We start from the raw sequence: 12,541 nt of genomic DNA, 5'->3' as shown, positions 1-12,541 counted from the left end.
CCAGGAGTTTGAGAACAGCCTGGGCAACATGACAAGATCCCATCTTAAACAAAACAGAAAGTGGCACAAGGAAATTTTTAGGTGATTGATGTTTATTATCTTGATTATGGTGGTGGTCTTACACATGTATATTTATATATGTCAAAACTTCTCAAATCATGCAGTTTTAAATATGTGGAGTTTATTGCAGGTCACCTATACCTCAACAAAGCTACTTAGAAAAAAGGAAAGGTGGTAATTGACTTTTTTAAGCTTCATGCAGAGTCAGTTGGATCAGAAGAAAATATACTCATCCAACATCCTCCTTCTTCCTCTATGGGCACTGATTGTAATATCTCTATTAGCGTACAGATATTTTAAAAATTTATATAAATATTTTTGATTGACAAACCATAATTGTATACATTTATAGGCTACAATGTGAGATATATATATATATATATATATAAGGTGGCATGATTAAATCAAGCTAATGAACATATCCATCATCTCACTTACCCTTCATTTTTTATGGTGAGATGTGAAATTTACTACTATTTTGAAGTATGTAGTACATTATTATTGACTACAGTCACTCTGCTGTGCAATAGATCTCAAAACCTGTTCCTCCCATATCTGAAACTTTGTACCCTTTGATCAACAGGCTCCCACTCCCTTCCTCCCCTTCTCCCAACCCAGCCTCTGGTAACCATCCTTCTACTTTCTACTTAGAGCACACACTTGTATTTTAGTGGAATGGATTTGAGGCTAAGTAACCTGAAAGTTTAGTTGGAAGTCAAGGTTTCTTTATGAGCCACTTTTTTCCCATTGGGAAGATAGGTAAAACAACATTTTCTTCCTCGTATACGTAGGCAATATTATGACTCACTATTATGTTTAAAGACTAAATTACAAGTTTGAGTTCATGGAATTCAAGCAGAAAAATTCGGAGAACTTTTCTTTTCTTTTTTTTTTCCTGGACTAGGTGCTGATTTTCTTCCAGCATCTCTACCCAGAAATCTTGATTCCTACTCAGTACAAATATCCAGAAACTTCTTACCTTCCTACACACAAAAGCCACTTCTTTAATCATATTTTCTCTAGATAATGGTATTTACAGGCGCCACTTGGATTGGCTGAGGACACTTTGCTTTGCTTTACTCAGAAGGTAGACTTTATTCTTTCCCCCTCCCCGCCTTTTGTGTTATATCCTGTCAGTCCTTGAAGGGGCAAACTATCCCGCTCCCTCACCCTGTGTTTCCTCCACCCTCAGCTTCACTCAGACCCACGGTATCAATACTCAATGGGTGAACTGCTGTCGATGAAACATATTGCCATCATTGTAGTATACTTTATTCTTAATAATAATCGGAGCAAACTGACCTTAAATGTCACGTAGGTCAAGTTGTACACAAATGCCTATCACGGATCTGTAGATGGGTATTGTCAAGTTCATTTTTGTATGCTTTCTACTTCTGTTCCAACTTTGACATACATTTGTGGTTTCCAAAAGGGAGGTAAAGACAATTTTACACTTTATAGTTTTTAACTTACAAGATGTCTGTAAAGACCTCACATTAGAATCACCTGGGACCTTTAAAAATGCCAATGATTGGCTGGGCGCGATGGCTCACGCCTGTAATCCCAGCACTTTGGGAGGCCAAGGCGGGAGGATCATGAGGTCAGGAGATCGAGACCATCCTGGCTAACACGGTGAAACCCCGTCTCTACTAAAAATACAAAAAATTAGCCGGGCGTGGTGGCGGGTGCCTGTAGTCCCAGCTACTCGGGAGGCTGAGGCAGGAGAATGGCGACAACCCAGGAGGCGGAGCTTGCAGTGAGCCAAGATGGTGCCAGTGCCCTTCAGCCTGGGCGGCAGTGGGAGACTCCATCTCAAAAAAAAAAAAAAAATTGCCAATGATTGAAGCCTAATACTGAAGATTCTGATTTATTAGTAATTAGTCTGTTGCTGGGTGTTAATTGAGCTCCCCAAGTGATTACGCATGTAGGACTTCAAACCACTAATTTAGAATCTTGTGACTCAAAATTTGGGCAAAAATGAGCAGCATCAGTATCACCTGGGAGTAGCTTCAGGCCTCACTTTAGATTTACTCTAAATCTAAATATTTTATTTTTATTAAAAAAATTAAGAACAGATTACAAGCTTCAACTACATCTAAATTCTCTGGATTTACTTTAAAAGAATCTACATTTTGACACAATACCAAAGTGAACTAAATTCGCTTTTTTCTTTTTTTTTTTTTTTGAGACAGAGTCTTGCTCTGTTGCCCAGGCTGGAGTGCAGTGGTTCAATCTTGGCTCACTGCAACTTCCATCTCTTCAGTTTAAGCGATTATCCTGCCTCGGCCTACAAAGTAGCTGGGATTACAGGCGCATGCCATCATGCCCGGCTAATTTTTGTATTTTTAGTAGAGACAGGGTTTCACAATGTTGGGTCAGCTGGTCTCGAACTCCTGACCTCAAGTGATCTGCTGGCCTCGGCCTTCCAAAGTGCTGAGATTATAGGCATGAGCCACCATGCCCAGCCTAAATTTGCTTTAATTTGGAGAAGTACTGGTCTAGAAAACACAAATTCCAAGGAGACTCAAGTTCTTAAAATAAGTTGATTTCTTGAGTACAAGTTCTTCAAATGCATTCTTCAAGATTAACTTTTTTTTTTACTTTTTAAATTGACAAAGATTATACATATTCATTGCTATATGGGGATGTTTCAATACATGTAGATGGTGATCAGATCAGGGTAATTAGCATATCTATCATCTCAAACATTTATTATTTCTTTGTGTTGGGAACATTCAAACTACTCCTTGGTATTTTAAACTACATAATATAGTATTGTTAACTATAGTCATCTACAGTACTATAGAACACTAGAACTTATTACTCCTACCTAACTGTAATTTTGTATCCGTTAACAAATCTCTTACTATCCCTCCTTTCTCCCTACACTTTTCAACCTGCAGTATTCTCTGTTCTACTTTTTACTTCTATGAGATCAACTTTTTTTTAGCTTCTGCATGAGTGAGAACATGTGGTGTTGAAATTTCTATTCCTGGCTTATTTTGCTTAACATAATATCCTCCAGTTCCATCCATGTTGCTGAGAATGACAGGATTTTATTTATTCTTTTTTTATGGCTAAATAGCCTTCCTTGGTGTATATATACCACATTTTAAAAATCCATTCATCTGTTGTTGGAAACCTAGGTTGATTCCATATCTTGGCTATTGTGAACACTGTTGCAATAAACATGGGGATGCCGATGTCTCTCCAACATAATGCTTTTTTTCCTTTGGATAAATTCCCAGTAGTGGGATTGCTTGAGGGGTTTCAATACTGTTCACCATACTGGCTGCACTAATTTACATTCCTACCAACAGTGTATAAGAGTTCCTTTTTCCCCAGCTACTCATGAGGCTGAGGCAGGAGAACTATTTGAACCCTAGAAGCAGAGGGAGCCAGGTTACACCACCACTGCACTCCAGCCTGGACGGAGAATGAGACTGTCAAAAAAAAAAGTCCCTTTTCTTCACATCTTTGCCAGCATTTATTTTTGTCTCTTCTATAATAGCCATCCTAACTGGGGTGAGATGATGCCTCATTGTGGCTTTGATTAGCATTTCCCTGCTGATTAGTGGTGTTGAACATTTTTTCATAAATTTGTTGGTCATTTGTATGTCTTCTTTTGAGAAATGTCTGTTCAGAGCATTTGCTTATATTTAATTAGATTGTTGGGTTTCTTTGCTGTTGATATGTTTGAATTCCTTGTATATTCTTGATATTAATTTCCTGCCAGATGAGTAGTTTATATTTTCTCCCATTCTGTAGGTTGTCTTTTCACTCACTTCATTATTTCCTTTGCTGTGCAGAAGCTTTTTAGCTTGATGTGATCCCATTTGTTTACTTTTTCTTTTGTTGCCTGTGCTTTTGATGCCTTATTCATAAAATCTTTTCCCAGAGCAATGTCCTGAAGGATCTCCCCTATGTTTTCTTCTAGTAGCTTTACCATTTTGGGTCTTATATTTCGGTATTTGAGATACTTTGAGTTGATTTTTGTATAGGGTGAGAGGCAGGGGTCTAGTTTCATCCTTCTGCATTTGGATATCCAGTTTTCCAAGCACCATTTATTGAAGAGACTATCCTTTCCCCAATGAGTGTTCTTGGCATCTTTGTAAAAAATCAATTGCCTGAGATATGTGGATTTTCTGGGTTCTTTATTCTATTCCATAGGTCTATGTGTCTGTTTTTATGCCAATACCATGATGTTTTGTTTACTACAGCTTTGTAGTGTATTCTGAGGTCTGGTAGCATGATACATCCAGCTTTGTTCTTTTTGCTTAGGATTGCTTTGGCTATTGAGGATACTTTTGATTCCATACAATCTCTTTGGATTTTTTTTTAATTTTGTGAAAAATATTCATTGGTATTTTGATAGAGATTGCATTGAATCTGTAGGTTGCTTTTGAGTGTACTGTCACTTTAACAACATTAGTATTTCTGATCCATGAGCATGAATGTCATCTACAGTGCTATAGAACACTGGAACTTATTACTCCTACCTAGCTGTAATTTTGTATCCATTAACAAATCTCTTACTATCCCTCCTTTCTCCCTACCCTTTTCAGCCTGCAGTATCCTCTGTTCTACTTTCTACTTTTTACTTTTCATTTATTTGTATCTTCTTCAATTTCTTTCATCGGTATTTTGTAGTTTTCATTTTACCTCCTTGGTTACATTTATGTCTAGGTTTTTTTTTGGTAACTATTGTAAATAGGTTTGCCATCTTGATTTCTTTTTCAGCTAGTTTGTTGTTCATATATATAAATGCCACCAATTTTTGTGTATTAGTTTTGTGTCTTGCAACTTCACTGAATTTGTTTGTTCTAAAAGTTTTCTGGTAGAGTCTTCAGGTTTTCCTATATATAAGATCATGTCAACTGCAAACAGGAACAATTTGACATCCTCCTTTCCAATTTGAATGCCCTTTATTTCTTTCTCTTGTCTAATTACTCTTGATAGGACTTCACATTTATATACTTTGAATACTTAAACTGTTTACATAGATGTCAGAATCAACTTTCATTTTTCATAGAAAAAGAAGACCCTGCCTGTTTTGTAGTTTTAATATTAATTAATTATTATTATCTGAGACAAGTTATTTAACAAATTAAACCATCTATTAAAATATATTATCACAAATAAATTCCATAAGGAAAATATCTACAACTGTTTTTATGAAAGAAAAAAAGGCTTCTCTAAAGTTGCTTAGGCCTGGTGCTATGGCACACACCCATAAATCCAAGCACTTTGGGAGGCCATGGCAGGAGGATCCTTTGAGCCCAGTAGTTTGAGACCAGCTTGGACAACAAAGTGAGACCTCAACTCTACAAAAAAGAAAAAAGAAATTAGCTGGCTATGGTGGCGCATGCCTGTGGTCCTAGCTACTCAGGAGGCTGAGAAAGGAGGATCACTTGAGCCAGGGAGGTGGAGGTTTTACTGAACCATATTCATGCCACTCCACTCCAGCCTAGGTAACAGAGCTAGACCTTGTCTCAAAAAATTAAATTAGTTAAATTAAACATAAAGTTGCATTGCATTTAAGAAATTGGGAAAGCAGAAAATGCATCTTTTTTTTTTTTTTTTTTTTTTGAGTTGAACAATGAGAACACATGGACACAGGGAGGGGAACATCACACACCGGGGCCTGTCAGGGGGTGGGGGGCTGGGGGAGTGATAGCATTAGGAGAAATACCTAATGTAGATGATGGGTTGATGGGTGCAGTAAACCACCATGGCACGTGTATACCTATGTAACAAACCTCCACGTTCTGTATATGTATCTCAGAACTTAAAATGTAATGATAATAATAATAAAAACGACAAAAAAAGGAAATGTTTCTTGTTAGAACAGATTATATACCCTCATTGCTTTTTATAATAGCCTGTAATAACAGAATATCCACAAGGTGGCAGTAATATGTCAGCTTCATCCTCTGAAATTAAAACTTTTGCCTATTCAATAATACAATGGATCTTTCTGAACTCACTCTAACACATAGAATACAGCAGTTTGACTTAATAATTAGCCTTTAAATTTATAGTCTTGCATTATCACTTTAGTGGTTTGAATTAGTTTGTATTTTAATATATTTAAATGAACTGGTCTTATGCAAATTGACTAATTTGACATGTTTTTTATTTTGTATTCTGTTTTCAGAAGTTTAGCTTTAAAAAAGTTTCTAAACTTCAATATCTGGTGAGTGTTAATGTTTTTATCTTATTAAAAGGTGACAGACCACACAATATTCAACTGATTTTTTTTTTAACAAGGATGCAAAAACAGTTTAAAGGAAGGATACCTTTTTCAACAAATGGTGCTAGAGCAATTGGACATTCATAGATATAAAAACTAAGACTGACCTAAATTTATACTTTATATAAAATTTAGCTCACATAAATCACAGGCTTAAATGTAAAATGTAGTATTATAAAACTTTAAGTCATGTATGGTAGCTCGTGCCTGTAATCTCAGCTACTACTCAAGTGGCTGAGACAGAAGGATCACTTCAGTCCAGTAGTTCGTGGCTGCAGTGAGCAATGATGGCACCACTGCACTACAGCTTGGGCGAAACCTCGTGTCAAAAATAATAAATAAATAAATAAATAAATTCATTCATTCATTAAACTTTTAAAAATAGAAGAAAACTCTTGAGACCTTGGGCTAGGCAAAGAATTTTTAGGCTTGATATCAAAAACAAAATCTACAAAAGGAAAAAGTGATAAAACTGGACTTCATTAAAATAAATGAACACCTTTTTTTTTTTTTTTTTAACTTAGACCCTGTAAAGAGGTTGAAAACATGAATTACAGACTGGGAGAAATAATTTGCATACTATATATCTGACAAAGAGCTTACATCTAGCATATATAAAGAATTCTCAAAACTCAATAGTAATAAATAAGGTATCCAATTAGAAAATAGGCATATGTGACCTCTCTGTCTTATAACTTAAACCTCATGTGACTACAATTATTTCAAATGAAATAAACAAAACAGTAATGCCTGTTTCTAGCATATAAAATAATCAGAGAACATAGAATTTTACAAAGTTAAATTATTGGACCATTTACTTAATTTAAATATTTTTAAATGCATGTACCCATTTTGCTTGAAGGTGTGTGCAAGTATGCTTGTATTTTTTTAAACGATAATATGGTCACATGAGCATATACTTTATTTTTTAAAAGTTTATAGTTACCCAACACAAGTTCTTATTGATTCCCTCATTCTTAACACCTGCACAGTATTTCATTTTATAATTAATGGATTGTAGGTTTATTCTTTTAAAATCACTTGTGTTGTTCTCATGGTTTTTTTTTTCACTAAAAAGTGTTGCAATGCACAAAACTACAAATATAAAGAGGGTCTTCTCTGGATCTCTGTTGAAAAACTTTGAATAAAAATTACAAGTTCAAATCACACGTAAAATAAACATTTTAATTAATAGGGCTTTTATGCAAGATGCTAGTAGCAGCAGCACAGTTTTATTAATATCCCTGAATCTCTCACAAAAATTGACTGAGCAACTGGGATAACAAGGTATTAACTATGACAAAACAATGTAACAGGGTGTCATCATGAACCTTTTGTGAGGTTAAACCATAGAGACCCAGGGGAATCACCAACTGTTTTGGAAGAAGGAAAGGAAAGGAAAAAAATCTTTAATGGCTCTGGGAACTGGAAAAACTAGAAATACAATTGCTAACATCTATGTTACTAAATTCAGAGATTCCTACTAAGCAAAAAGAACTTAGCAGATTAATCTGAGAACAGCAGCTGAGGCTGGCAGAAGGCTTCCTGAGCCTCAACTCACAGCTGAGAGTGAGGATGGCAAAAAGCAGTGCTGTGAGTGGTCTGTATCCTATGAACCCTACAAATTAACCACCCCCAAAACAAAGCCCTGTCCTAAGGAGAAACTGCAGGAAGTCAGTTATAAATTGAGTTGGGAAGGACACTGAGGCTCAAGAAAAGAGAAGCTCCAGGTTAAGATGCAAGAGAAGAAGGGAAAAGGCAGTTTTCTGCAAGTTCAAGCACAAATAATTTCTTTACCTTGTAGTTCTGGAAATACCAGGTGCCGTCTATGTAAAGCAGGAATTTTGGTTGAATATTATATAATTTTCTGACCCACTGTTACTAATCCAGTCTCCCCTGTACTCAGATCTTCCATGCTGCAGACAGACTGACAGATGCTCAGCAAATAGTAGCTAATATTTTCTAGGAAACTAGGTGCTAAACGAGCTTTCTTAAATTTCTACCTCCAGGTCTGTAAGTTGATTTGAACCATTACCAGTTCCTGGTTCTGCACAGGTTGTTGAAGGCAGGACTTCTCTCCTTCAGTGGAAACTCCACCTGCTCACAATCAACCATCCTTTCCTGCAGCCTTGAGACACTACTCAGTGTAGCACCCCTCCCAGTCTAGAATAAGCACACTCATTATCAATCTCTCTCATTTTCTGTCTTATCTCCATTCCATCTACATACATTTTTTGTTTGTTTTTGCCAATGTTTTTAAATAAGCAACTGTACAAGCACAACAATGACAACAAAAACCTTCCTCTCCCCAGTGTCGTAGTGAGCAAGGAATATATTTAACTTCAAATAAAAGGCAAAAACAAATGCTGGATAAAGCTGACAGAAAGAAATGCAACTGTAGGTGCTCTGGCGATGTAGATACAACTAAGAAAAATAGAAGAAAAGGAAAAAGAAGGTATTCTGCAGAATGATTTTACTGACTGCTCATCTGTAATGCCTGGGAGTCAAAGGATACTGTTTATAGAAATGTAGGTGCACTTAATGGCATCAGGGGAAACAAAGTTAATATTATTATATCAAATTGGGGGATGAAAGATCACATAGGGAAGACAAGAAAGAGTTAATACCATTGTTCTTAGTTTAGAGACATTAGCTACTGCTAAAGAAAGAGATGATTTTATGAAATTACATAAGGTAGCCATCAGAATAAAAATTTAACTCTTCCAAATATCACAACATCAAAACAAAATCAATAAAAACAAACAAGGCAGCAAAAGAAGATATGTGCATATAGATCACAGCATAACATGCTGTAACCAAAATATAACCAAACAGAATTTACCAATAAAAGTAAGTAGGCTTGACTCTCTTATTAGAGGAAAAAAATATTGTCAGATTAAATCAAAAAGGAAAACTCAGTTCTATGCTGGATATAACATAAGGTGTTTCAGAAAGTTTAAAAATAAAAGTACAGGCAATGAATAAAAGGATCTTCTCTTCATGCGTTACAGAGTATAAAACAGTGAGTAAACACATCATACGTTTTCTCTTTTTACACTTAAACGGCTGGAGATGTTACACCGCTAGTATGAATTTACTTCAGATATGTAACAGATACACTTTTATGTGATTAGAAACAGAAATGATAACAGTTAAGGAGAAAACAACATCTGCATTGACGCTAGGAAGAAAGAGCCATTGTTGGGTACATAGTGATCATATTACCATGGAGCAATCTGTTCCCAGCTGAAATTTCCTTGCCCTTCTACTGAAATCATGTACGATTCTGCAAACGTAATGTTTACTTCCCACAAATCAGCCATTAGCTCTGCTATTGTTGTCCACAGAGAATAAGCATCAGACCTAGATTTAGCTGTTGTATCAGTAAGAGTCTTATTTGGCCCTTTCCAGAGGCTGTTATTTCTATTATATTTTGGATAATTTGTCTATTTCCAGACAAATAATTTTTCCAGAATGTGATGAGTAGATACACTTTGATCCATATGAAAAGACCCTTTGGTAGAGATCCAGGGATTGAGTTTATTTTTAATTACTGTAGCATCTTGGTCAGGTTGAGAAACAGATCACCTTTATATTTCCCTGGCATGTGAGCAGGGCTAGACTTAGTGTGAAAATGCTTGAAAGTTTATAGTTTTTTAGAAATTTTATTTACTTTGTGTCTCTTTGTCAAAATAAAATTAATGCTGCAAAGCTATATTAAATGAATTACTTTGAGATGGTCTCTTCCCCCTTCTTCTAATGAGAGGATATCCACAGATATGTCAGGAGCTTGCTTTACCTAGAAATGTGTTGAGGGCCACAGGTTTGGGTTCACCTAGGAACGTTTAGGGACACCTTCCCAAGTTGTTGTTGAAGAGTGGGGTAAATGTAAGTTAGAATTAGGCTCACAGAGGCCAGATGAGAGCATCATGTCACCCCAGAAACACAGCATATACCTAGGAGAACTGTTCTCAGTATCAATGTCTTAAGCACTGTAAGATTGACTATAGACCAAGACAGTAACTACATATATGTATAGTTATATATATTAACTATATATATGTACTTAATAAAATCAGTTAATATATACACATATATTTATTTATTTATTAACTTATTTTTCTTTTTATCTTGAGACAGCGTCTTGCTCTGTCACCTAGGCTGGAGTGCAGTAGTGCAATTACAGCTCACTGCAGCCTTGACCTCTGGGGCTGAAGCTCTCTTCCTGCCTCAGCCTCCTAAAGTGCTAGGATTACAGGTGTGAGCCACCTTACCTGGCCCAGGGCAATAACTATGCAATGCTTATATAATTTGGAGCAAAAAAATATTTGAAATATGTATGCATTGCTTTTTAACCTTTTCTATTGATTTACTTTATTAAATACTGAATAGAAACAATATATTTATAAAATATTTATAATATATATATAGAATAAGCACACAATGAACACTTGTGTCTCCAGTCTTGGTTTAAGAAATTAAGCCAAAAGTAATCATAAGTGCTTATGATTACTTTTGAAGTCACCTGTACAACTTTTGCTGACTACATCCCCTTCTTCAACACTCTAATGATGGCCACTGTGGGCACTGTGTATATTGAATTGTGTTTTATTTTAATACTGTGTGCACTACATTGTTTTTCCTAGCTGCATGCTATTGCATTTAGTGAGCATAATGAATTATATCAGTATAATTCACTTTTGTCATTTCATTGTTTCAGCTTTTCTGTACCAATTATTGCCAATATATTTCTACTGTCATAAAAACAGACACACAGGACAATGGAGCAGAATGGAGATCTCAGACATAAATCTACACATTTACAAACAACTCACCTCTGACAAAGGCATCAAGAACATACACTGGGCAAAGAACAGTCTTTTCAATAAATAATCCTGGGAAAACTGAATAACTAAATGAAGAAGGATAAAATTAAACCCCTCTTACCATATACAAAAATCAAATCGAATAAAAATAGATTAAAGACTTGAATCTAAGACCTGAAACTATGAAGCTACTAAAAGAAAGCATAGGAGAAATGCTCCAGGACATTGGTCCGGGCAGATTTTTTTGCGTAAGACCTCAGAAGCACAGGCAACAAAGGCAAAAATAGACAATGGGATTATATCAAGCTAAAAAGCCTCAAGCAAAGGAAATAATCAACAAAGTGAAGTGCCAACCACAGAATGGGACAAAATATTTTCAAACTATCCATCTGATAAAGGAGTAACAACTACAATATATAAAGAGCTCAAACAACTCAATAATACTCAAAAAATCTGATTGAAAAATGGGCTACTGAAGAGGCTGAGGTAGGAGGATTTCTTAATCCCAGGAGTTTGAGGTTACAGTGAGCTATGATTAAGCCACTGCCCTTTATCTTGGGTGACACAGCAAGACCTTGTTTCTAAAAAAATAGTTAAAAATATATAAATAAATACAATTTTTTTTTAAAAATGGGCAAAAGATCTGAACAGATATTTCTCAAAAGAAGACATACAAAAGGCCAATAGGAAGATGAAAAAATGTTCAATATCACTAATCATCAAGCAAATGCAAATCAAAACCACAATGCAATATCAGCTCACGTTGGTTGAAATGGCTTGTATCAAAAAGACAGGCAATAACAGATGCTGGCAAAGATGTGGAGAAAGGGGAACACTAGTACACTGTTGGTGGGAATCTACATTAATAAAGCCACTATGGAGAACTGTATGGAGGTTCCTCAAAAAAGTAAAACTAGAGCTACCATGTGGTCCAGCAATTTCACTACTGGATATATATCCAAAACAAAGGAAATCAATGTATCAAAGACATCTCTACATGCCCATGTTTATTGCAGCACTATTCACAATAGCCAAAATATGGAATCAACATAAGTGGTCATCAACAAATGAACAGATTTTAAAAGTCATATATATACATCATGGAATACTACTCAGATACAAAGAAGAATGAAATTCTGTCATTTGCAGCAACATAAGTGGTGCTGGCCATTTCGCTTAACGTAATGAACATAGGCCATTGTGTTAAATGGAATGAGCTAAGCACAGAAAGGCAAATATCGCATGTTGTCACTTATATGTGGCCAGTGAAAAAGTGGATCTCAGGAAGATAGAAAGTAAATTGGTGGTTGCTAGAGGCCAGCAAGGGGAGTGGGAAGAGGAGATGAAGAAAAGCAAACATAAATGTATTTATCACCACTAAACTGGCCTCTAAAAATGTACA

At 35.7% G+C, this 12,541-nt stretch overlaps 1 protein-coding gene and 1 non-coding gene across 3 annotated transcripts in view; both read right to left on the bottom strand.

Annotated features, from left to right (window-relative positions):
• NAALAD2 (N-acetylated alpha-linked acidic dipeptidase 2) overlaps positions 1-8,452 on the bottom strand; it is an 80,548-nt gene extending 72,096 nt beyond the window's left edge. The window contains exon 1 of one of the 2 annotated variants that reach the window (XM_063784385.1): positions 8,111-8,452. The gene's annotated coding sequence lies outside the window, so the exon portion shown is untranslated. The remainder of the gene's footprint in view (positions 1-8,110) is intronic. The other variant, XM_063784387.1, reaches the window with a different exon arrangement.
• LOC112204889 (small nucleolar RNA SNORD56) lies at positions 1,255-1,325 on the bottom strand. The gene has a single exon (XR_002938635.1). It is a non-coding gene; the product is annotated as a small nucleolar RNA SNORD56 (small nucleolar RNA).
• Positions 8,453-12,541: the final 4,089 nt, after the last annotated feature.

The sequence above is a fragment of the Pan troglodytes genome, chromosome 9 (assembly GCF_028858775.2).
Source record: "Pan troglodytes isolate AG18354 chromosome 9, NHGRI_mPanTro3-v2.0_pri, whole genome shotgun sequence".
Taxonomy (NCBI): Eukaryota; Metazoa; Chordata; class Mammalia; order Primates; family Hominidae; genus Pan; species Pan troglodytes.
The sequence above is the reverse complement of the archived record's forward strand: the minus strand, read 5'-3'. Positions and strand labels throughout refer to the sequence as shown.